Below are 25,712 nucleotides of genomic sequence, written 5' to 3'. Positions count from 1 at the left end.
GTAATATATTTTTTAACAAAACTGGAGTTACCCTTTATGTCAATGTAAATAAAGATAATTCAGATGCATTGGTATGTGTTACTGCACATCCTACATTGTTTTATTCTTATTGAATAAGTCTGTATGAATGCCTATGATGTACATAACACTTTTGGGACTGCTCACTTAAACTGCCTGGCATTGCACACGATTAGATGACAAAGCACATTGTGCAAGTCACCATGAATACCTGTCCTGGCAGCACAGAAGAGTTAAGGAGCCTGGCTGAGATTTATGTCTACTGAAACGTGCCTGGAGTGTAAATCTGCTATTGATTAGCAAAGAAACATGATAGTTTCTATTAAAACTAGTTTAAAGAGGCAGCATTAAATGTGATCTACCTCTGAGGAATAATGTCATAATGTAACAAACATAGTGCAGCTAGAAAAAGCGAATTGAATCTGTAAATGTCATCAGTGCAGGAAATGTGAGAAGATGATGTACTGGTAAGTCAAGCATGAAATATGAGTAAAAAATGAAAAATAAATAAGAATAACTGGTTAGACGATGGAAAAGAAAAATACATAATAAGATATGGGATGGAAAGAATTTAGAGTAATAGCCTTGGAATCTATATAAAATTATAAGGTGGTAGAATTCTGCCCAAGGTATTTAATGTCCAGGGAGATATTTTATTAAAATAAATTAAATGAGTAAATATAAAAAATAGAAGTCTTGCACATGGGGGTCTTTCTTAAGGGGAACATTTCTCATTTTATATTTACTTTTTTTAATAATGATGTTAAAATTATTCCTAGAATTTGTTTTCAAAAAAATGTTTTTTTTTCTCAAAGCATTTAAACTAATATACAAATTTCATAATATAAGAGACAGTATAGGTTACTGGCCTTATCTTCCCCCCATCCTCTTACCAAATGTACTTCCAATTCTGCTGCTGTAACAGGTAGAGGGATTGGCTGAATCATTTCCTATCTTACCCTAATTTTCTTTTCCTGAGGAACTTCATGGTAGCATACGTATGGGTTAACCCTGCCTCCTCTCCTACCCTTTAGGACCCCACTCCCATAAATCTTTGCTCTGAACCAACAGCCACGCTCCGTAACTAGTCACCTCAAGACAAAGGGAGGGGACTCCTGCTGCCATGGAGTCCATCAGGAATGGAAAATGACGGTAAGTATTTGATGTACACATCCGGATAGGAAAATGCTGAGCAAAAAAAAGTTTAATTAACACCATCAACCGACAGGATCTGTAAACCGAAATTAACTGAAGACAAAGAGACCAGCCTCAACACAGTAGTGAGCCATAAACGTGTTGATTGGAGACGTCGAGACACTTCTGGTCGAGTGTGCGCTCACCCCCTCCGGTGGTTCCAAAACCTTTGCTATATAGGCCCACTGAATAGACTGGACCATCCACGCAGCAATGGGTCTAGATGTGCAGTAGAAAAGAACAAACATGTATTCGGATTGACGAAAGGGAGCCCTGGCTTTCAGGTATTGCCTCAAGGTTTCTCCCACATCTAGCTGATGGATGTCAGAATCATCAGTTGACCTGAAGGTCGGTAGAACAATCTCCTGATTCTCGTGAAAGATGAAAGTAACCTTAGGGTTTGATCCTCCTAGGGATTAGAACCACTTGGTCAGGGAAAAAGGTTAGAAATGGTTATTTCCATCCCAGGGCTTGGAGTTAAGAGATCCTCTTCACCGATGTGACGGCCACTAGAAGGCAGTCTTGAGGGAAGGCTTCTTAACAGAGAGCTGCTTTTCCGGCTCCAGCCTGAGACCTGAAAGGAAGTCGAGGATGAGTGGGAGGCGCCACTTGGGGAATCTTGGTTTCCTCTGGGGCCTGAGTCTCACTGCTCTTTTGAAGAACTGACAGACAAGAGGATGGCTAGCCAACAAAACTCCTGTAAAGGCTGGTATGGCTGATACCTGTACTCAGAGAGAGCTAACTGACAAGGCCAAATCTAAACCAATTGTAGGAAACTCAGGATATCCTGGACTCAACGGTGCAGTAAGAACTGGCCCTGGTGGATGTATGCTCCTTAAATGTAGCCCAAATTCTCTCGTAGACTTTGTTAGTGCTTTTTCTTCTGGCATTTAATAGTGTAGAGATGACACTCTCAGAGCAGCCTAGGGTCTCCAGCTTTCCCCTCTCAAGAACCAGACCCTCAACTGCAGGTGAGCTGGACAGTTTTTGAGCTGGCAGCCCCCTGAGTCAAAAGGTCCTGCCTGAGATGCAGAGGAACCGGATCCCGGGAACTGAGCTGCATTAAGAGGGGAAACAAAGGCCTGTTTGGCCAAGAGGGGATTATCGCCACTAACTCCACCTCTTCTGTCCTGAGTCTCCTCAGAAATTGAAAGATGACCGGCACTGGAGGAAACGCATAGGCCCTGCGAAACCTCCACTGATCCAAAAGGGCATCTATCCCGCAGGTCTGGGTATCTCGGAATCTCAAGTAGTATTTCTCCAGTTTGTTGTTGAAAGACTCCCAGGGTCAGGACCCACTGAAATACCTCCGCACGGAGAGCCTACTCGTTGTCCAGTCGAACACTGGACAGGAAATCCGCTTGAATGTTCTGGACTCCGGGGACATAGACTGCGGATATGCTGGATAGATTCCTCCGAGCCCAGATCATAATTGGCTCCACTTATCGTAGAAGGGATCGGCTGCGGGTACCCCCCGCTTTCTTATTTCGGCCACTGCAGTTAGGTGACGAAAGGCTTGTAATGCGCAAAACGCTGCCTGGAACATCAGAATATTTGAGACTATCCCTTGAGAAGGGAAGTCCCATCTTCCCAGTGAGCGCCCCAACCCGCATTGCTGGTGTCTGTCCTTATGGTGACCCGGGGGGGGGGGGGGTGGAGAGACAGCTGAGCAGATTCTTTTGTTGTAACCACCAAGGAAGGCTCTCCCTCATGGATGGAGTTATGTAGATATGTTGGTCTTTGCTCCCCGACTTCAAATGCTGGAGGAACCCCCTCTGGAAGGTCCAAATTCTCCACTGCACCCATTTCACTATGGTTGTCTTGGTTACTATGGTGCCGATAATCCTCAAATACTGTAAGGCTTGGAGATGAGAGGAAGAAAGCGCTGGCCGAATTCTGTCCCGGATCACAGGAATTTTCTCCAAGGGCTGAGAGATTGTGACCTTTATCGTGTTGAATTTGGCCCCCCGAGGAACAAAAGGGTCTGCATGGGCACCAAGTGTTTCTTCTCCAAGTCAAACAGCCATCCGAACTTCTGTAGCGTGGAGATTACTTGATCTCTGTGTTTCAGTAGCTGTTCCCTGTCTGGAGACAGCACCAGAATATCGTCAAGATAATGATGCAGATGAATACCGCTGGTTCTTATCATGGCAATGACAGCCAATAAGAGTTTTGAAAATACACACAGAGATGTCGAAAGCCCGAACTGGAGACAGGTAAACTGTAGATGTGTCTGACCTATGGCAAATCGGAGAAACTTTTGGAAATCTTCTGCCACAGGAATATGGAAGTAGGCGTCCTTTAAATCTATGGACACAAGCCAGTCGCCTATCTGGACCGACTGCTGGATTGTGGATAGTGTTTTCATTTTCAACCTTTCCTTCTTGATGGAGAGGTTCAGATAAGTGAGATCTATGATGGGTCTCCACATGCCATTCTTCTTCTGAACCATGAAGAGGGACGAGTAAACCCCTTGGCCTCTCTCATTGTCTGAAACAAGGATGACAGCGCCCTGTGCTAGCAGAGAGTCTACCCAAGATAGGAGCGTTTGCCTCTTTCCTTCTGAATGCAGTAGGGTGGTGGACATGAACCTGATCCTGGGGGGACTGCTGAACATCCAAGCGTGACCCGAGGAGTTCGTTTTGACAATCCAAATAGTCCTGGATTGAGGCCGCCCAGACATGCCAAAAGAGGAGGAGGCATGCACCCACCTTACATGCCTGAGTGGGCCTAATCTCAAAAAGACTTAATGGCCTTCCGGCCGGCAGCTGAACCGCCCTTAGAAGACTTCTGGAATTCTGACTGGCTTATCTTATAGTTTCCTCCAAATTCACGGCCAGGCCTGTAGCTACATGGATCCCTAGCATGATCTGGATTTTGCTTCCTAATTCATCTTCTGGTCCTGGGGGAGAAAACCTGACTTACCCCCTCGTAGCCCGGGCTATGGCATTGTCCAATTTATTGTCAATGAGCGAGGGGCCCTCAAAGGGGATTCTACACCACACCTGGATGCAGGATCGGCTAACCACGGGCGTAGCCACAAGGCATGTTTAGCAGTGACAAAGGAAAGCATAACCCGAGCCACCAGGCGGATAATGTCAATGGAGGCCTCCTCCAGAAAAGCCAACACCAGCTTCAGCTCCTGAATGGCTAAACCACTTGGCAATTCTTCAGAGACACATTTCAGGGACTCATCAACACTATCCGTCCAAACCTCCATTGCTTTACACAAAGCAGCAAGGGCCAGAGCCAGCTTGCAGGCTATATCTGCCGTTTAGGATCAGTATCGATCTGCCTTTCCAGACTGTCCTTGAAGGACACTGTGTCTTCCAGTGGAACGGTAACCTACTTCACCAACCTTGTCACAGCTGCATCCACTAGAGGAGCGGACTCCAAGTGTTTAACCCCATCAGCCTTGAAAGGATATAGTTTCGCCATTTTAGACAACATGGAGTTCTTCTTCTCCACTTTGCCCAATTCATCCATGATGATTTATTCCAGTTCCCCTAGGAACGGAAAATTCAGGTATTCTGTATTCAGCTGCTTGAAGAATTTCCTCTGCTTAGGTGGGGGAATACCTCCGGTTCCTCCTAGTTCAGAGCTTCTCTGAATGCCCTTACCAAGGGGGAAACTAGGGAAAAATCAAAGCCCACTCAGGGATCCTCTACTTCTGATTCGCTATCAGAAATTGCGACCGAAGGGTATCTCGGCAGTGACGCTTCCAGCGTGTCCTGGCATTGAATGTCCCCGGATGGGAGCATGTGGGCCCAAAGAGGGGGGGGGAGGGGGGGCTGCATGTGTAGCTAGTGCCTTTTTCCTTCAGGGATTCTTTAAGAACTTGTCTGACCAGGGACTCAATTTGCTGGTCTTTACTGCCTCTTTCGTCTGCAACCTTGGCAAATCAGGGCTCACAGAAGGATTTTCCTTCTGGGACCTGGGAACCACATCCCCAGCAGGCCCCTCTGCCTGAGCGACCAGGATGATGAGAGGATCTGGGTGAAGGACCTGAGTCTCTACTGTGGCGCCTTGATCTGGAAGGTGACTTGTGGCACCCAGACCTGGAAAAGGAATGTCGGTGCTGCGATTTTGGAGGGTCTCCTTCCTTGTGTGCGCTGCGTTGAGGATCCTACCTAGAAGGGCTGAAAAGGAGAGAAAGAGAAAGGATTCAATACAAGAACACGCCATTGCCCCCCACTCCCGCAACACCTATATGTACCTGCTGTGAGAGGGCTGGCCTAAGGGAGGCAGTGACGTGTCCATAATAAGAGATACAGAGCCTGGGGGGAAGACTGCAAGGCAAACAGACCTCAGGTCACCAGGAGGAGGGAGAGAGAAGAGAAAAAAAAAAAGATATTTAGGCAACAAGGAGAGTGTACTTCATCCACCTCCACCACCACAGCTAGGTGTAAAGGTAAGTCGCCGCACGGCCCGCGAGCATTCATGAGGACTGAATAGCTCTGCATTTTTTTTTTATTCCCCCCTTCCTCTCAGAAGCAAAAGCACCAGGGAAGAAGGGGAAAAAGAGAAAACAAACAAACAAAAAGGAAGGTATCACACAGTGTAAACAAAAACTGCTGCCATAGAGAGAATCTTACCACCTCTGCCACAATCGCACCTGGACTCCACAATGCACAGATCTGGGGCAACGAAAGGCCGCATGGTATTAGCTGGGCACTTTTCTAAAATGCCGCTGCCTGCCAGGGGGCTAGGCCAGCTCTTCAAGGTGCTTCTTCCATTGCCCACCCCATTCCCCACTAATAGTCAGGTCTTATTGGAGTATCGCGACCTGTCTCCATATTCATCGGTTGTCACTTGCCAGGCCTTGATTGTGGGTGTCTAAACAGGCAGGAACTCCAAACATCTTGGTCCTTCGGAGGAGGACAAAAAAGGAACGTGCCGCTGGATCAGAGCAAAGATTTTCGGGAGTGGGGTCCTATATTGTAGGAGAGGAGGCGGGGTGACCCCATATGTATGCTGCCATGGAGTCTGTCAGGAAAACTTTTTTTCATTTTGGATAGAGTAAGGGGGTTATAACCCCTGTCAGGTTTTTTTTTTATCTGTGTCCCATTGAGGGGATTTACCTTCACTTCCTGTCTCTTAACCAAAACAGGAAATGAGAGGTAATCCCTGCAAATTTAGTGAATCTCCTGGGTCCTCCCAGGTCTCCAAAACAACTGACTGCATTGGACAATTTCTCTTTATTTATTTTTCTAGGGACAACCCAAAATTTGGAATTTTCTTTTACTTTCACTTTCAACGATAATGGTAGAATTTGAGAGGCTGAAAATCCCTAATGGAGGCACAATAAAAACGGTTAAAAGTTTTGCTTTTAGTCAACTTTAAAGTGGTTGTAACCCTAAAAAAAGATATCCTGTTCCCTTATAGCAGGTTAGACAGCACAGTGCTTGTAAGGGTATTTACAGACTTTGTTTTTAGCAAACACTTACACTGTGCATTATGACTGCATAAAAAAGAGGAGCTGGCAGTGACACTTTTTTAAAGATTACAAACACTTTAACTTGAACTTTACAGATGCAGAGTAGAATTAACAATGCAAAAAGGGTGAAAATGTCAAAAGGGTGTGCAATAGTACAGAACAATGATAACATTTGTTATGAAGCTGTACAAACAGGTGCTCTAGAGAACAATGTCTTTGCCAATTAACGGAGACACTACGTGACAGTACAGTGGTAGCATCCTTTACAGTGAAGTCCAGGATAGTCCTGGGTACACAGGTGAACAGCTAGAAGGATCTCTGGGTTGGCACCACATGAGAGCGGCTGAAGGAGTCCCAGGAATGCTGCTGTCAGTTGTACCTTTTGTTGTTGTATGGACTATTTTACCTAATAAAGGTGTTTGCATTGGAGTGCGGCCATCCAGATTCTTCTATTTCTACAGTTTGCATGCAGAGCCAGCACCCTCATTGAATGGTAGAGGTGCGATTGAAGGACTGACACCTGGAGTGCTTATCACTCTTAGTCTCAGGAATGGTACCACAGGAAGGCGGCTGGAAACTAAGAGCTTCCCTGCAGTGGCTGGGTCTTCTGTAGATGCTGTGTGCTATTGGGCTTCTACCTGGCTGCCTGCACACTGGGACTACACCTGCCTTCAAATCCCATGCTCAGCTTCATCTGCCTCATCAGGTGTGGTCTCTCTGAGCTGCAGAGATCAGGAAACATTGTCTAGAAGTCTAGGGCTTGTGGGAACACAAGCAATTGTGGCATCCAACCATAGTAAGCCAAGGGGCACTCCACTACACTATTCTGTTTTCCTTACTCTACCAGTGGTGTTTTTGCTTCTTAGGCCAGCCATAGATGAACGGAATCTTGGCAGGTTCAGGGACCAGCTGAAAATCAATACAGGGTACAACCAGCCTGTCAGATTTTTAGCATGCGATTTTTGGTAGTGGCTATAGTTGCTAGCAGTAATCAGTGTGTTCTTCTGACAGGGATGGTTTCCTGCACCCCCCCCCCCTCACTGGGTGAGCACGATTCCCCCATCAACATTGACTGTGTTGATGAGGTAATCAAGTGATTTTCTTTCCTGAAACCTGTGGTTTCAGGAAAGAAAATAGCATAATCTATGGATTGCTTTATTATTTTTTAGTAAAACATTAACAACATAACCATCCTACCACTAAGCCCAAATGTACCATAGCCATCCGCCATGAAAATGCCATGAAAATCGGTTAAAATCCATGATTCTTGTATAATGAATCTGAACCAACATTGTTCTAATATTGTTTTGAATTGTGTGTTTCAATCAAGTGCTCTATAAAAACCTATTGAATCAGAAATAGACAACTACCACTTTTATAGAGGTGAATGGGGTGGATCCTCCAACTCCTCCACAAAAATTGTGGAATGCAAATAATGAACATGGATTTCCCAAATGTAATTTTCAATAGATAAAAAAAATAGTTGGGTGGAGGAGCTGTAGAAATGGACAAAGGTCTAGTTTTCGACCTTTTTCCCCCCTGGGCCAACTGTCTTGTGCCATTCCCTTCTTACCTTACCAGGGCTTAGGGGCAACTAATGTGGTAGCAGTTTGGTTCTAAGTTTACAGCTGCAGAGCTGGAAAATGGGTACATAGTTGTATTGTTCTATGGAGTAATGTTCTATGGGTACATAGAACATTACTCCAAAGATAAAAATGTACAGGCTGTTCAGGTGGCGGCAAAAAAAGATTTTGTGTTTTCAATTATTTATAGTAGATAAAGGGTTCAATCTGACTGGTAATTATAGCTGAAAGAATTGTTTCTTCATGCTAAAATAGATAAGGCACATTGTTTTTTCAAGAAAGCTTAGAGTCTATTGAGTTCAATAAGAAAGAAAAACACCTTGCATCCTTAGAACTCTAAACCCGCAGTTGAAGCAAAAGGCAACAAACCCTGATACAGCATGATGTTTGCCCTAACAGGGAAAATCTTCCTGATTCACAAAGGCAATTGAATATTCCCTGAGTAAACATTGTACTGTGTTTTTTTTTTTTTGTTAATAAATTATAATAGCAGTTTATATTTTGATCATTTTTAAACAGATACTGCCTTTCTCTGTTTTTTTTTTTTTAACACACAGCTAAGTGGGGGATCTGCCTTTATTATTATCTCAGTGTTATAATATTAAAAGCAGCTAATTCTGCATCTTTTAGGCATCCAAAAGTCGTGTAATATATCTCACCAAAAATGAAACTCTAATTCCAAGAGATGCTCATAATTTGTTTTTAAAGTAACTCTGTCAGACCTTTCCCCCACCAAAATCTCTCTGGTGCTCCAAAGTCTCAGAGATCTCATGAATCTCAGAAATTATCAGAGACATATGGAAGGTCTTAAAAACACTACAAGGAACCTCATGGGAAGACTTGGTTTCATTGGCACTGATTCACATTTTTGGATTTTTGCCTGTTTACGGAGTGATGGGATTTTTTTTTTCTCTTGCTTGACACCCATTAATGCTTCACATACTGCTTGTTGATAATTATCCATTAATTGATCAAATAGGTCCGAACACAGAGTCCTCCATCCTTTGCTCTATCCACCCTTCCCAATGTTCTTCCTACCTCCCCATCCTCCTCCTTCTTCCCTCTCCCCTTTCTCTCCTCTTCCTTTGCCTTTTTCCCCCCTCTCCCTTTAAATTATTTTCCATGCACCCTCCTCCTTCCAAACCATCCCGCTATCCCCCTCCTCACCCCCTTTCACCACACCCTATCTCCACACAAGTTCCTCCAGGAATCCTTAAGATAAATAATTTGAACACACTTCCTCCTGTACTGTTTTCAATAACCCTTCAGTCACCTAATGAGGAAATCATTCATCCTTTGAGTGCAGATGTGTTGACTAAATGGATCTGTTCTATTAAGGCTGCTTTCTCACTGAGGAGGATTTCAAGTGCTTTTGCGTTAAATAAAAAGAGCCTGAAAAGTAAAAAAAAAAATAAAGATTCCAAATCAATAAATGTGTACACATTGGGGCGGTGTGCTTCCATTGCAGTGAAAAAAATCCTGCTTGCAGCATTTTTGGACCATGTTTGGGGAGTTAAAAAAAAAAAAAAAACACACCAAAAACACACCTTCCTATTGAAAACAATGGAAAATTTGCTAAAAATCTGACACACTAAATCGCGGCAAAAATGTACCCGTGATGCGTTTTTGGTGCGGGTTTTAAGTCACGTGTCCTTTAAAAACCGCACCGCAAACATGGTAAAACTCACGGTAAAATGACGACAAAATCGTGACAAAAAGGCATGTGCATTTTTGCAATTTCTTTTAGTGGATCAGTGTGAACGTAGTCCAATGCCTGGTAAACACAATGAGATTATTGGACTAATGGTCGTCCGTTCTTTTTTTTACATGCTAGTCTACTAAAATTATGAAAATTCTCATACAATAGAATAAAAGTTTGGAAGTGATGTAGTGTGTTGTAATGTATTTGTATTATATTTTTGAATGACAACTGTACTGATTAAACGAAAATCGTATGATCCGGGATCGTACGAGAAAAATTTTTGTGTTCGTCCCTTCAGATAATTTTGCATGAATTGTCGTGATCAGGTCTCCAAAGCCGTGTACTAATGATGAGATTATTGTACGATCGCTGTATTTTTCATACGATTTTCTGATTGTGTGTACGGTCCAGAAGTCTGAATAACATACTGTTTTAACACCTGACTAGGGATGATCGAATGGTTCGGGTCCACCATCGGTAAGGCCCGAACATTGAATGTTCGAGGTTCGGCCGAATTTAGAACTTTTTGCCCAAAAAGTTCGGAATTCGGCAACCAGAACCGACCATAATGCAATGGTTCAGGAAATGGGCTTTAAAAGCCCGTGATTGGACCAGAACCATTAGCAAAAGCCAATTGAGGGGGCAGAAGAATGCTAGGAATGTGATTGGAGTGACTAGGGGGTCCCTAGACCAATCATTAGTGAATACGCCCCCCAGTATATAAGATAGCCCCCGCCAAATTCCTAGTATTGTTATACTGGACATGGAAGAGAGTGGAAGCAGTTCTGTTAATTTTACTTTAAAAGTGTCATTTAGCATTTATTAGTATGAGGAAAGGGATATCTAGTGTAGTTAGAGTGCTCCTTTACACTTTAGTTAGCTTCAAAAATTTAGTTTCTGTAGGGAAAGTATGAAGTGTCAGGGTGACCGTAATGTAGTGTAGGGTTAACTGACAGTGACTGCTATGGCAAGGTGACCAAACCCTTCCATAGCAGGGTGACCGCAATAGAGAAAAGCTATTTTCTCTTAGCTGACTTTCGTTTCTGTAATATGGCTTCGCCACCGCCAGCATTTTTGGCTGCAGGCGTTGCTAGTGCTTTTTTGAGCACATGTTTGGAGTCAGACATGACATCTGAACATGTGTATAGGGGGTATATATACACACCCATGTCTGTATATATACACCTGCACATATATAGGTGTGAAAGGAGCAGAAAAAACTACTTGCGCTAATGAAATAATTAACACCAATATATTTCTGCTCCTATCACACCTATATAAGTATGTGTGTATATACACCACTATACACAAGTTCAGATGTTTTGCCTGCCTCCAAAGAACCCAAAAAAATGCCCAAAAAACGCTAGCATAAAAAAAAAAAAAACGCCCAGGTGTGTTGTTGCATTTTTTTGGGGTTTTTGGAGGCAGGCAAAACATCTGAACTTGTGTATAGTGTACCTGTGAAGTTTCAGCTCTGTAGCATGTCCAGAACCAGAAAAAAAGATAATTTTTCATTAGAGCAGGGAACTTGGGACCCCACTTTTACACTTATATGATTTTTTTGGGGGGTTCTGGACATGCTACAGAGCTGAAACTTCACAGGTACACCTTTTAGACCCCCCAGACACTAAATCACACAAAAAAAGTTCTTAAAAATTGTCATTTTTGATAGATTTTTGATAGAGAGCCAATTATTGAAAAAATAAAAAAATTTAAAAAAATGAAAAAATGTCTTTGGATTTAGTATCTGGGGGGTCTAAAAAGTGTACTTGTGAAGTTTCAGCTCTGTAGCATGTCCAGAACCATAAAAAAGAAGATTGTTTGTATTTGTGCAATTATAGATCTGGAATATGGCTTCTCGCTTTTCACACCTTGCCGGTTTAATAGCAGGCATTTTTTTTGGGCAATTTTGGGTTCTTTTGAGGCAGGAAAAACATCTGAACTTGTGTATAGTGCTATATATACCACTACACACAAGTTCAGATGTTTTGCCTGCCTCCAAAGAACCCAAAAAACTGCCCAAAAAAAACGCTAGCGCCCAAAAAAAAACGCCCAGGTGTGTTGTTGCAGGTATTTTTGGGGAGTTTTTGGAGGCAGGCAAAACATCTGAACTTGTGTATACAGTACCACTATACACAAGTTCAGATGTTTTTCCTGACTCCAAAGAACCCAAAAAAATGCCCAAAAAAAAAACGCCTGCTATTAAACCGGCAAGGTGTGAAAAGCGAGAAGCCATATTCCAGATCTATAATTGCACAAATACAAATGATCTTCTTTTTTTATGGTTCTGGACATGCTACAGAGCTGAAACTTCACAGGTACACTTTTTAGACCCCCCAGATACTAAATCCAAAGAAATTTTTATTTATTTATTTTTTTTTCAATAATTGGCTCTCTATCAAAAATCTATCAAAAATGACAATTTTTAACCACTTAAGCCCCGGAGGATTTGGCTGCTAAACGACCAGAGGGCATTTTGCGATTCGGCACTGCGTGACTTTAACGGACAATTGCGCGGTCGTGCGACGCTGTACCGAAACGAATTTGGCGTCCTTTTTTTCCCACAAACAGAGCTTTCTTTTGGTGGTATTTGATCACCTGTGCGATTTTTTGATCACGCGCTATAAACAAAAAAAGAGCGTAAATTTTGCAAAAATAGCAATATTTTTCCCTTTTTTTTATATGAAATTCCCCCAAAAAAAAATGTAAAAATCAAAATTTTTTAATATTTTCGGCCAATTTGTTTTATGCTACCTATGTTTGGTAAAAAAAATCGCAAAAAGCGTATTTTGATTGGTTTGCGCAAAAGTTATTGCGTTTACTAACAAAGGGAAAGATTTTTGTCATTTTTGTTGTTTTTTTTTTTAACGCGTAATGGCGGCGATCTGCGATTTTTTTTGCGGTACTGCGACATTGCGGCGGACAGATCGGACCCTTGACTGACATTTTTGACACTTTTGGGGTTACCAGTGACATTTCTACAGTAATCAGTGCTATACATATGCACTGTTACTGTAAAAATGCACTGGTAGTGAAGGGGTTAACTTTATTTGAGAGGGAGGGGCTGTGTGTGTCCCTAGGGGCGTGATTCTAACTGTGATTGGCTGTGGCTTCAACTGTATGAGGAGTGATCAATGGATCTACATAGTAGATCCATGTGATCAGCTCTCATACAGAGAGGAGAATGACAGGCAGCTTGTTTACACAAGCTGCCTGACTATCTCCCTCTCCCCCGCCGATCGCAGAGTGGCCGGCGGCGATCGGGTCCGCCGGTCACGCGCGCGGGGGGGTCCGTGACCACGCGGGAGCGTGAGCGCGCCTCCGGCGGCGCGCGCTCGCTCCCTAAACCCTCACAGGCGAGCGACGTAGACCTACGTCACTTTGCCTGTGAGGGGCTGACCGCCCACGTAGATAGTCGTGCAGCGGTCGGCAAGTGGTTAAGAACTTTTTTTTTGTGTGATTTTGTGTCTTAGGGGTCTAAAAGGTGTACCTGTGAAGTTTCAGCTCTGTAGCATGTGCAGAACCCCCCAAAAAAAATCATATAGGTGTAAAAGTGGGGTCCCAAGTTCCCTGCTCTAATGAAAAATTATCTTTTTTTATGGTTCTGGACATGCTACAGAGCTGAAACTTTACAGGTACACGTTTTAGACCCCCAGATACTAAATCCAGTCAAAATTAGAAAATCTCTTTTTTTTTTTTTTTTAATTTTTTCAATAATTGGCTTTTTTATCAAAAATGACAATTTTTAAGAACTTTTTTTGTGTGATTAATAGTCCCTGGGGCATGACCCAGAACCCTAGCACTTTTTAGGGGCATTTATTTGGTTTTAGGGCTTTAAAATTGTGTTTTTTGATTACCGAAGTTCAGGTCCATTGATTTCAATGGGGTTCTGAAATCCGGGCCGAACTTTCGGGTAGTTCGGATTTTCTGGCCGAACCGAACTTTTCAAAAGTTCGATCATCCCTGACTAGTATTTTCTCATGAATCCTTTATTCATGTGTACTCAGGATAACTTTTTGCCCATGTTTTTAAATTAATAGAGCAATGTAGAAATGTAGAAACGATACATAAAATGAATCTCAGTAATAGTGGAGACAGGAATATACCGTAAGTCCGTGCAATGCCCGCGGTGAAACGGTGTCACACACTTTCTGGTTTGGAAGACAGGTGCTCTTTGTGTTCTCACATCCACCCCCAAGTGAAATGGCCCCTCACCTTAAACCTACTTGTAACCAGCATGTAACTCCAGCAATCAGGAAACAATCCTCCCCTCTGGGTGGAAGGTTGATTGGGTCAGCTTCACTCTTGCACTCCACAACTTAAAGGTCTCACATAGATCCCAAGTAGGCTTGAACCAGCAGATCCCCTCATAGCCATGAAAAAGGGAATAAGACACCGGGCAAACCCATAGCGTGATACTGACATATACTTTATTAAACATGCAAAATAAAGACAGCCTCTTACTTGTTAAAAAGATAAAACAGCAGCAATAATCCGGTAATGCCGGCGGGTCCTGCAGGTACCTCGCTGGACTTCCAGACAGCAGTGGGCGACGTCTGATAGCTCCCCCTTCCCCCCGGACGCGTGTTGTCCCCCAATGGGTGGAGACTTCTTCAGCGGTTTGTGAAGGCTATAGCATGACATCGCCCCTTAAGTATAACGCACTGTCCACTGATTGGACAGGCTGTACAAATCCTCGGATACGCTGGCCTCAGTTGCCTAGAAACCAGACGCCGCCGCTCTTGTGCAGGGCGGAAGCATGGATGTCCAGTGACAAGAGACCGCCCCTTTGCCGCTCCCCGATAGGGCGAGCGGTCCGGGTCATCTGATAGGCTGATCTCCGTCGTTATGGCACCGTCGCACGCCGCCGCTCTCCCCAGAGCGGAAGCGCAATTACCTAATGCCGGGAGACCGCCCCTTTGCCTATCCCTCATTGGCCAAAAGGAGTACAGACCGGACTAGGTAAACAAAAACTTGGTGATCATGGCTACATCACCATTGTAAACCCGTGACTGGCAAGGAATATAAAATGGTAATCTTATACTCGGAATCTGCTCCTAAATCAGAGAAAAGAACTAAACTCATATAATACAAGAATTTATAATAATATTTTGGAAACTATTAAGAGTATAAATATATTTTTATAATATTTTATAATAAGAGTATACCCATGTTTCTTGCTTGTTTTCTCCTCATAAATCCTTCTCTGTGTCAATAATTTTTAAAATTCTAAATGTGGAATAAAAAAAAAATAGTTACCATCTCACTTGAAATGCTAGTGGTGTAGAGTTGGAGCTTTCCCACTCCTTCACATTCCAATTGGATTATCTCTTTGATGGCCAGATTTCTTGGCCTATAGGAATGAGCGTAAAGCAGGACAAAGTGGTCACGCTCCATCTCTACAGGGAAGTACCAGAGTGTTGCTTGTTTACCTTCAGCATCTTTCTTCATTTTTAAGTCATTTAAAAGCTCTTTGCAGACTTTTGGGTAAAAAAAAAAGAAAAAAATAGTCTATAGGCTGCCACATTGCTAGGAAGTAATATTCGTCAGATTTAGAAAATTTAAGAAAGTTTATTGTGTTTTAATTTTTTTTTTTCTAAACAAACTGAAATTGCAAAAAGGTATATACACCTGCTTCTACTATGGAGGCTCCCAGAAATCTACAAGAGTTAATAAACATATATTTAAAAAAATAAATATGCTTACAAGAGTTAGGACTGCAGATAATGAGGTGCCTTTGATGATGGTGCTTGCAGCTTTTGCATGTATTTGCAAATGCGTGCTAACTAAACCCCTGTTTTTAACGCAGACTGTTAGACAGAATATTTTGGTTGGTTGCAGACTAGCTGGCGAATTGAGCTGGGAATTTTCTTTGGTTTTGTTTTGAATGCGTTTCTCTTCTATGTGCTCCTTGCCGTAAAGGCCTGTTATAGTTGGGGACAGTGGCCAGTTGTTTGTTACTGATGTAATATTTGCTGCCATCAGGGCATAGATAAGGGGGGGGGGTTCAGGGGGGTCCAAACCCGCCCCAGAGCATCAGTCAATTTCACTGCAGCTAGGCTAGTGTAGCCGCGCTGCCACTGGGAAGTCCACCTGACTCATCCATGAGGCTGACAGGCAGGGCCCGGCTGGAACGCTGGATACCAGATGAAAATACATTTGTTCCCGATGTGCCCGCATTGTAAAACAAGATGTCGATACTTGGGAAGTCCCGTATAATGTCAGGGGGGAGGGAGGAAGGCACTTCTCATGAGCTTCAGCTAGCTATTGGCTGAGAAGGCAGCAGGGGGCATTGCTGCTATCTCCTCAGCCAATAGGTACACAAAGTGCATTGTCCTTTCCTTCAAATTCATCCTGCGGCCTTCCTGTCTTGGTGTGGGAAGAAGCAACTCGAATGTGAGGAGATGCATGAACAGAAGCTGCAGAACTGCATGCAATGAATGAACTTCTTGCAGTGATCGAGGTGAGGGAGGAGAAAAGTTACTTTCACTTTCTCCTGCTACGTCGGCATATTTTACCCCCAGCTTTAATTCCCTTCCCTCTGTGTACTACATGGCTCCACACATTACTTTCTGCTCTCCACATACATAAATCTGCACTGAACAAGTCCTGCAGCCTCCAGTCTCAGATGTGGGCATTACACACTAGGAGTCTACACACTGACTGTCTGCCTGACCCCGTTTCCACCCAAGCCTACTTCCAACTGTTCTGCAGCCTAATACATTCTTTGCAGTCCTTTAAGAATACTTTTTTTTTCTTCCAGCCAACAGGCTAGTATAGTACTAGAATGGGACACAGGCTGCAGTGTTTGCTATACTGTTACTACTTTTGGCAGGAGTATTAATTCTTTACAGTGCAAACACTGTATGCAACCATGAATGGTACAGCCACAGCACCTGTGATCATCATTATCATGCTGATGATCACACTGTACAACCTATATACAGTACAGTCACATGATGTACTGTACAGTGTGGTCAACAGCATGATAATGATGATCACAGGTGCTGTGGTTGTATCGTTCATGGCTGCAGACAGTATTGCACTGTATATTTTTGCTCAGGGCTTTTTTTTAGCAGAAATATGGCACACTGGGACCCTGCACTCTGTTCGTAGCTCATCCTGGACCCTGCACTCTGTGCATAGTACACCCTGGACCCCGCACTCTGTGCGTAGCACATCCTGGATACTGCAATCTGTGTGTAGCACACCCTGAATTTTGCACTCTGCATGTAGTACACCCTGAACTCTGTATTTAGCTTTCTCCTGCACTCTGCACACTGTATGTAGCGCACTCCTGAACTCAACTCTCCTTGCGCAACTCCTTCCTGAACTGTGCACACGGTACATAGCTCACTCCTGAACTCGGCATTAATTACGTAACTCATTCCTGAACCCTGCACTCTGTACATAACACACAGTAACCCTGAACCCTGCAGAAAACACAATTAAAGAAAATACTTAGCAATCGTAAGAGTGTGTGTATACATATGTACTATATATATTCTGCGTGTGTGTGTGTTTATATACACAACCATGTGTGTTTGAGCTTTGGGGGTGCACACTCTAATGCAATAGGCTGTGCACACCTATGGTTACTAGGCTGGACATCTGCACTCCAGTAACTACCTCTAATATAATAAAAGTTTAATCACAATGAAAGTAGGGGAAAAAAAAGTTGATAAGTTTCATGCTGAACTAACGTTTACTCATAACGCAATGTGTTATGGATGCATTATGAGTAAGCGTTAGTTCAGCATAAAATGTATCTGCAGTTTTTCCCCTACTTTCATTGTGATTGCTAGGTCAGTGGCCAAGGTGCAGTAAAACTGGGGCTTAGCCGCAGTCTGTACTGGGCCCCATGATTTCTAATGGTGGCCCTGCTGATAGAACAGTGAAGAAAATAGCTCATTCACTGCATCGACTGCTTGATTTGGCCCCACACAGTGGCAAAGAGACAGTGCAGGGGGAGGTATTTTGGGAAAGTAGAACTTATTGGTGGGACCCACGAGCAGGAGCATGAAGAGAGAGCCAGCAGGGACTGGGCAGAAAGCGGCCTGCAGAACAAGAGAAGATGGGTGGAGACAGAGGACTGCAGCAGAGAGTGCTGTGTACAAAATTAGATGAGACATGAGATGTGCAAGCCAGGGCTGAGAGTATCTGTGCAGGGAAAACCATCTCGAAAAAATGGGAAAGCCTGGGGACACACGGAGGCAAAGCAGCTCTCTCTGTACTTGGTTAGGACACCCCAATTATCCAGAAGCTCAGCCATAAATACAAAAAAGAGCCCCTCTATAAACAGCCTTGCAGACTGACCTCTTTAGAAACCAGACATTGAAGCCATGTTTACTATTTGCTTCACTAACAGACGTGCCTGCTGGGGGCACTGTATATACTGTATATATACACACCACAATTTCTCACAGCATGGCAGGGGTGCTAATTATTGTTCTCTGGGTACTCAAGGCTGAACCCCCCCCCCCCCAGGAAAAAAAATTATCTATGGCCCCGGCTGCCATTGTGCTATGTGCTGCATGTCCAGTGTGCCCCTGGATGGAAGAAGCCCCCTGAAATTGGTGGGATTATGTGGGCCCAAAAAGTACAAAATGAGTAGCGAAACATAAATGTAAAAAATAGTATTACAAATTCTATTGTTACAACAAATGTAAAAGAATTAAAAAAACTGGTTGGTGTAGCTGCTAAAACCCCAACAGGGCATAAAAACCAGATACAGAGAATTCCATATACATTGTTGGCCTCATAATTGATGAGACATGACCACTACATACGCAGGACCCCAAAGCGTTTCAGAATGAATAATTCCTTCTTCAGGGAGTTAGTAGCCGTTAGGTAAGTATCTATTGTATAAACAAAAGAACATATAAGTGCAACAGGTACATAGAAAATAAATCCAAGAAAACCACAAATACAGAGAAGAGAGCTTATCCTCTCCATATATATGCATAATACTATGCACTTACATGTCCCTATAAGGCGAAGACATCTAAACAACAGCCAAGTAGAATAAAAACCAGCAGTGACATCCATCACAGCAGCAGGAAGGCAGCTAGTACAAAATGGCAAAAGAAAGAGGGAAATTGAGCACAGCTAAAGGCAGTATGATACATGTAACTATTACATATAAAATAAAAATGTAAGGAGCCTGCATGTTCTGTCCCATATCTAATACTGGGGAGTAACATACAAAGTATCATGGCAGGTGCATAAAAAAGTGTATCCAAAAGGTATATAAATGTAGAAAAAGGAATAATAACCGCGCTAAAGGAACAGGTAAATTGGGACAGCAGCAACTTCAAGTGTGACCACACCCTAATAGATATTGTATATATAAGTCGCGCTAAATATATTAGATGGAGATGTGAAGTCCATAAAAAGTCCAAAAATTTATTGTTGATAAATTCCAGGATCAAGCTCCCTTAAGGGTATGTTGTTACCAGATGAAGGTAAGGAAAAGGCAGTCTCGCTGCGTGGAAACTTGTCACCTTGACAGTAGATCCAGGCCTCTATGATCGGTCAACTCAGTGGATGTTGGATCATGAAAAGCAAAGATACCGCAATAGCGTAAAACCCAACATACAATTTTAATTGTGACTATCACCACAGGTGTGGGTGAATAAGGGTTGTGTTGTGAAATAACCTCCACCAAAATGGAAATGAAATATGTTAAGTGGAAACTAAACCATGCAAAAAATAAGGGAATTTAAGATAAATACCCCTTACCAGATAGGTTAAGGGTTAACACCTTAAATGATTGAAATATATCTCGGCTGGAGTCGCCTCTTACCAAACAGAAAAGTAATGACACAGTGAAGAAAACGCTGAAAAGAAATAATCGTGCTAAATCACCACCAGCTGGATTCGCCTCTTACCCTGGATAGATAAAGGTTAGCCAAAGTGTGCTATACAAAGTCATTTGGACTGATCTGGTGTTCAGTTACTGTACATCTCTGGTCGGATTCCCTGGATATTCGTATACCATACAGGCTTGGATCACATGCAATTTGGGGTCGGTCTTTGGCCACTTGGTTTACCCTACAGGCTTGATTCAATTTCCATGTGGTAAGAGGCAACTCTCACAGGTGTGATATTGCGGGCTCCTGAGTGGTTCACTGGATTTGTATAGCACACTTTGGCTAACCTTTATCTATCCAGGGTAAGGGGCTGAGACCGAAAAAGCCCGTGGTGTACGTGCCCCTGGGGTGGCAGCCCAGGGGTGCCTCAATTTCACTGGTGAGGGGCAGCTCACCTGAGTTTTTGTGGCACCTTGGTCACTGCACCATCACACTTTTTCAAGCACCTGCCTCTTGGGGTGGGCCTTTTGGCCAACACCAGAGGAATTTTTTATTCCTGGCCGGGGGGCCTGCCAAGGTCTTGCACTTTGGCACTACCCTGCACTTCTCCACTTCCCTTTTCCCCACTGTGTTTTTTCTTTGTTGTGTGTCACGTTTGTCCCTTTTGGTTGAGCACTTTGCACGACTTTGATGGCGTAGGTCCTCGGGCCTGCCCTGTAAGTCTTGCGAGGGGGTGGATATGGCCTTTTGGCTTAGTTCGTCCTCTCCCATGGGGTCTCCCTTCGGGCTGTTTCGGCAGTCCCCCTGAAGAATGGGGTCTGCCCGGCTTCAGCTGGGTGGACCAAAGTGAGTACCTCAGTCCCTGTCAGGAGCTTCGCGCCCCGGGGGATCAGGGTCAGGGCCCTTCCTCTTCGGAGGAGGGCCATGTGTACGCCTTGTGCACTTTTTGTGTGTCCACGTTTGCGTGTGTGCACTTTTTTATGCACCGGGTGTTAAGTCTTTTGAGTGTGTTTCACACACCACGTGCTTTAAAAAAAAAAAAAAAGCGGTTTTAAAGGGACAGTACCCTTTTATTGCATTGTTATTTTCACCTTGGGCAATGGAATCTAAGGACAGCAAATTCCCTCCAGCCCTGGTGGGGGACCCCAGTCCTGCTGTGGCTCCTGTTATGCCTGATTTGGCCGCTGTAATGGCGTCTTTAGTGTCCAAAATGGAGGTGCTGATGGCTGAACGTGTTGCTAGGAAGAGGCCCAGATTGTCTCTCTCCTCTGATTCAGATGGTGATATGGCTGCTGCGGTGGGCGTGCCCTTTTCAGGGTCTCGCTCATCCTTAGACCCGCTGAGGGGGAGGCGGAGGTGGAGGGGGTTGATGTTTCTCCCCCGGGGTCGCCTGAAGAACGCGCGACCATGGATGAGTTGATTGTTTCTGTAAAAGAAAAACTTCATTTGGAGGATGAGCCCAGTCCTCCGGGCATTGTGTCCTCTTTTGGTACACACAGGACCGCAAGGTTTTTCCCTGCCCCGCTGAGTTTCATTACACTGTAAATGAACTGTGGCGCACATTAAAACGTCCATTCATGGTACCTAGTGGGTTTAAGTTACTTTATCCCTTTGCACCGGCTACGGAATCGCGATGGTGTGTGCCTCCACAGGTGGATCACACTGTGGCAGTATTGAACAAGGCTACCTTGATTCCTACTGAGGAGACCCCGGTTTTTCGGGATCCCATGGACGGGAGGTTGGAGTCTCTGGCCCGCCATTCCTACACGGTGGCGGGTTCCTTGCTCAAACCTGTTTTTGCGTCCGTTCTGGTGGCTCAGGCGGTGGCTGATTGGACTAAGGTGCTTAGGAGCAACCTCGTGTCTGATTCCGTCCCACCTGCCAGGCTGGCTATGGGGGATCAAATTCACCAAGGAGTTATGTATTTGTGCGATGTGGCCTTAAATGAGGCCCCTTTGGTAGCACGTCTATCTAGTGTCGCGGTGCTTAACCGTCTACTGATCTGGCTGAAGAGCTGGTCAGCTGACCAGACATCACGGTAAACTGTTTCTGATTTTCCCTATGCTGGTTCTCGCCTTTTTGGCGAGGCGTTGGATACCTTGGTAAAGGGCGTCACGGGGGGCAAGAGCACCATGCTGCCTCAGAACCCGAAGAACAAGTCCTTTCGTGGCAAGCGGGGTTCCGCCTCTCGACCCAACCAGGGGTCCTTTCGTGCCTTTCGGTATCAAACCAAGGGCAAGCCCTTCAAGGGCCAAGGTAGCCAGAAGAAGCCCTGGACAGGCAAACAGAAGTCCGGCAGTCCTGGTGCGGAGCGTCAATCCGCCTCTGCCTGAAGGGGCGCCCTCACCCGTTTCAGGGGTGGGGGGACGTTTGCGCGGTTTCCTCCAACCTTGGCTGCTCCGAATTCCGGACAGGTGGGTTCAGGAAATCATTCGATCAGGGTACAAGATCGAATTCCTTTCCCGGCCGGCGGACAGATTTTTTCTCTCAAATCTTCATTTGACCCCAGGGCGCCTGCAGGACCTGCATCAAGCGGTGCAGGACCTCCTTGCCCAGGGGGTGATTGTCCCGGTGCCTCATCGGGATAGGTTTCGGGGGTTTTATTCCAATCTGTTCACTGTGCCCAGAAAGGAGGGCAAGGTGCGTCCTATTCTGGACCTGAAAGCACTGAACCGCTTTGTGCGCGTTCGAAAGTTCCGTATGGAATCTCTCCGTTCGGTGGTGGCCTCCCTGAGTCTGGGGGAATTCCTGGCCTCTATAGACCTGAAGGATGCGTACCTACACATCCCCATTTTCGAGGGTCACCAGAGGTATCTCCGGTTCGCAATAGCGGAGGACCACTATCAGTTTGTGGCGTTACCTTTCGGTCTCGCCTCGGCTCCAAAGGTCTTTACCAAAGTGTTGGCGCCTGTTCTGGGCCTGCTACGGGCACAAGGCACTGCGGTCTTGGGATATCTGGACGATCTACTGTTAAGATCGAGTGTCAGCCAGGACCTATTGCGTGATCTGTCCACCATGGTATAGACGCTTCAGGAGTTCGGATGGACCATCAACGTACAGAAGTTGACATTGTGTCCTTCGGTTCGTCTTCCCTATCTGGGAATGGTTCTGGACTCTGCTCAAGCAAAGGTGTTTTTGCCGTGGGGACAAAGCGTTTTGCTAAGTTCCACACACGGTCTCTTCAAGCGGAGATCCTGGCCAGGTGGGACAGACTACCTCAGTCCTTGGGTCTGAGTGTCTCATTGAGTTGCCGGACCAGAATGGATCTTCTGTGGTGGCTCCAGTCCCCGGCTGTGTCAGAAGGAAAATCCTTCCGTCCGTTGCTGTGGACGGTGATTACCACGGATGCCAGCCTGTCGGGCTGGGGTGGAGTCCTGGGCACCCTGTCTGCCCAGGGCACTTGGTCGGGGGAGGAATCCTCCCTCCCGATCAACATATTGGAATTGAGAGCGATCAAACTCTGTCTCTTCCAGTGGTCGGATCGACTTCGGGGCCGTCCGGTTCGGGTACAGATGGACAATGCTTACATCAACCACCAAGGGGGCACCAGGAGTGCCTGGGCGGCCCGGGAGGTGACCGACATTCTGTCTCATGTCCCGGCAATCTCAGCTGTTCACATTCCGGGTGGGGAGAATTGGCAGGCCAACTATCTGAGCCGCCAGACCCTGGACCAGGGAATGGTCCTTACACCCGGAGGTCTTCCAAAGGCTTTGTGCGCAGTGGGGATCCCCGGACGTGGATCTGTTCGCGTCTCGGCTAAACCACAAGGTGGAAAGGTTCGGGCAGACGCCTCGGATGTGTTGGTGGCCCCTTGGCATCAGTATCGTCTGATGTATGCCTTTCCTCCGATTCAGTTGTTGTCCAGGTTTCTGCGCAGGTTAGCCTCGGAACCGCACCTGGTGATTCTGGTGGCGCCGGACTGGCCACGCCGGTCCTGGTACGCTGACATTGTTCACCTGGCAGTGGCGCCTCCTTGGCGGCGGCCAATGCGGGAAGATCTACTGTCTCAGGGACCGATCTTCCATCCTGCTTTACAGTCGCTGGCTTTAACGGCCTGGCTGTTGAGACCCAGGTCCTGAGAGACAGGGGTCTCTCCCCTGAGGTCTTTCCTACCCTGATCAAGGCTAGGAAAACCTCCTCTGGTAAAATTTATTTTCGTACCTGGAAAGCTTATTTCGACTGGTGTGAGTCCAGGGGGTTCTCCCCTCGCTCATACTCGGTGTCGAGAGTGTTGGCTTTCCTCCAGTCGGGGGTGGACCAGCACCTGGCGCTGGCCACAATAAAGGGCCAGGTGTCTGCACTGGCTATTCTTTTCCAACGCCCTGTGGCGTCTCATTCCTTAATTCGCACCTTCATTCAAGGTGTGCGATATTTGGCTCCTCCCAGGAGGGACCCTTTACCTCCATGGGACTTGAACTTGGTTCTGTCCGTGTTACAGCGTTCTCCCTTTGAGAACATCCGGGAGATATCGTTGCCTCTGCTGTCTAAGAAGGTTGCCTTTTTAGTGGCGATCACTTCGGCTCGCAGAGTATCGGAGCTGGCGGCGCTGTCTTGCCGATCTCCTTACTTTGTAATTCACAAGGATAAGGTGGTCTTGCCGCCACACCCGTCTTTTCTTCCTAAGGTGGTCTCTGAGTTCCACCTTAATGAGGACATTGTCCTGCCTTCGCTTTGTACGAAGCCTAAGCATCCCAAGGAGGTTGCATTGCATTCATTGGATGTTGTCAGGGCAATCAGGGTTTACCTGTCATCCACGGAATCCTTTCGGAAGACGGATTCCCTCTTTGTCCTTCCTGAGGGACCTCGGAAGGGCATGGCTGGGTCTGCAGTGACCATTGCCAAATGGATCAGACAGACCATTGAACAGGCCTAGGCTTTGAAGGAACGGGTTCCACCCTTCCCTGTTAAGGCGCACTCTACCAGATCTTTGAGTGCGTCCTGGGCCTACTGGCATCGTGCCTCGGTGGCCCAGGTGTGCAAGGCTGCGACTTGGTCGTCGGTGCACACCTTTTCCAAATTCTATGAGGTAGATGTTCTGGCATCAGCTGATGCCTCCTTTGGCCGCAAAGTTCTCAGTGCGGCAGTGTCATGAGGGACCCTTGTTTTGTGGTGGGTCCCTGACTGTTGGGGTTGTTTATCCCCTGGGTTATTTGCTTTCCTGGGCTGTTGCTCCTGTTGAGCCTTTTTTCTGTTGCCCAGAAGGTTCTCTTACTGTGCGTATAAGGTTCCTTTCTCTGATGTGGGTACTGCGTTGCCTTTTCTACGGTTGTGTCTCCCACCCCTCATGTCTACACGGCTTTGGGACATCCCAATAGTGATGACTTAGAGGTGGCTGCGACTGTTGGAGGACGTAAGAGAAAACAGAATTTTTGTAAAATCTTACCTGTAAAATTCCTTTCTCTGAGTCCTCCGACAGTCGCCGCCCCCGCCCCTCTTTTGGGGTTTTTTCTTGTACACTTACTGCTATGCTACCAAACTGAGTTGGGAGTGTTCACTGCAGGGGGTATTGACCAGTGGGACAGCCCCTATGGGTGTGTATATGCAAATGTCTTTGTTATTTTGACTAAGTCTTATGCCTAGCTACTCCTGCGGAGTGGAAGTCAATACCCAATAGTGATGACTTAGAGGTGGCGGCGACTGTCGGAGGACTCAGAGAAAGGAATTTTACAGGTAAGATTTTACAAACATTCCATTTTTTTCAGCAAAAGTACAGTTTTCCTTTAACCGGCCCTGCATGAAACAGTAATACTAATAAGTATACACTCTAACATTTTTCTGTCTGTTTTCTTTGTCATTTCTATGCTAAGTATAGCCTGGTTAGCTGCAAGGTGCGATGATCTCTGATATTCCTGACATGCTCCAATATTCAACTGTGGAGAGAAGAATAGGGGGATTCAGGGAGTAATCCTGCAATAAATAAATCAGCTTGAGAAATAAAATACACATTCCTTTATTTTTCTGAGATG

At 45.3% G+C, this 25,712-nt stretch overlaps 1 long non-coding RNA gene across 1 annotated transcript in view; it reads right to left on the bottom strand.

Annotated features, from left to right (window-relative positions):
- LOC309562541 overlaps positions 1–25,712 on the bottom strand; it is a 70,316-nt gene that overhangs the window by 5,710 nt on the left and 38,894 nt on the right. The window contains exon 2 of the long non-coding RNA XR_014225638.1: positions 18,916–19,001. This is a non-coding gene — a long non-coding RNA (uncharacterized lncRNA). The remainder of the gene's footprint in view (positions 1–18,915; positions 19,002–25,712) is intronic.

The sequence above is a fragment of the Pelophylax lessonae genome (assembly GCF_965119305.1).
Source record: "Pelophylax lessonae genome assembly, chromosome: 9".
Lineage (NCBI taxonomy): Eukaryota > Metazoa > Chordata > Amphibia > Anura > Ranidae > Pelophylax > Pelophylax lessonae.
Note: the sequence above shows the minus strand (reverse complement) of the source record. Positions and strands in the feature narration are given on the sequence as shown.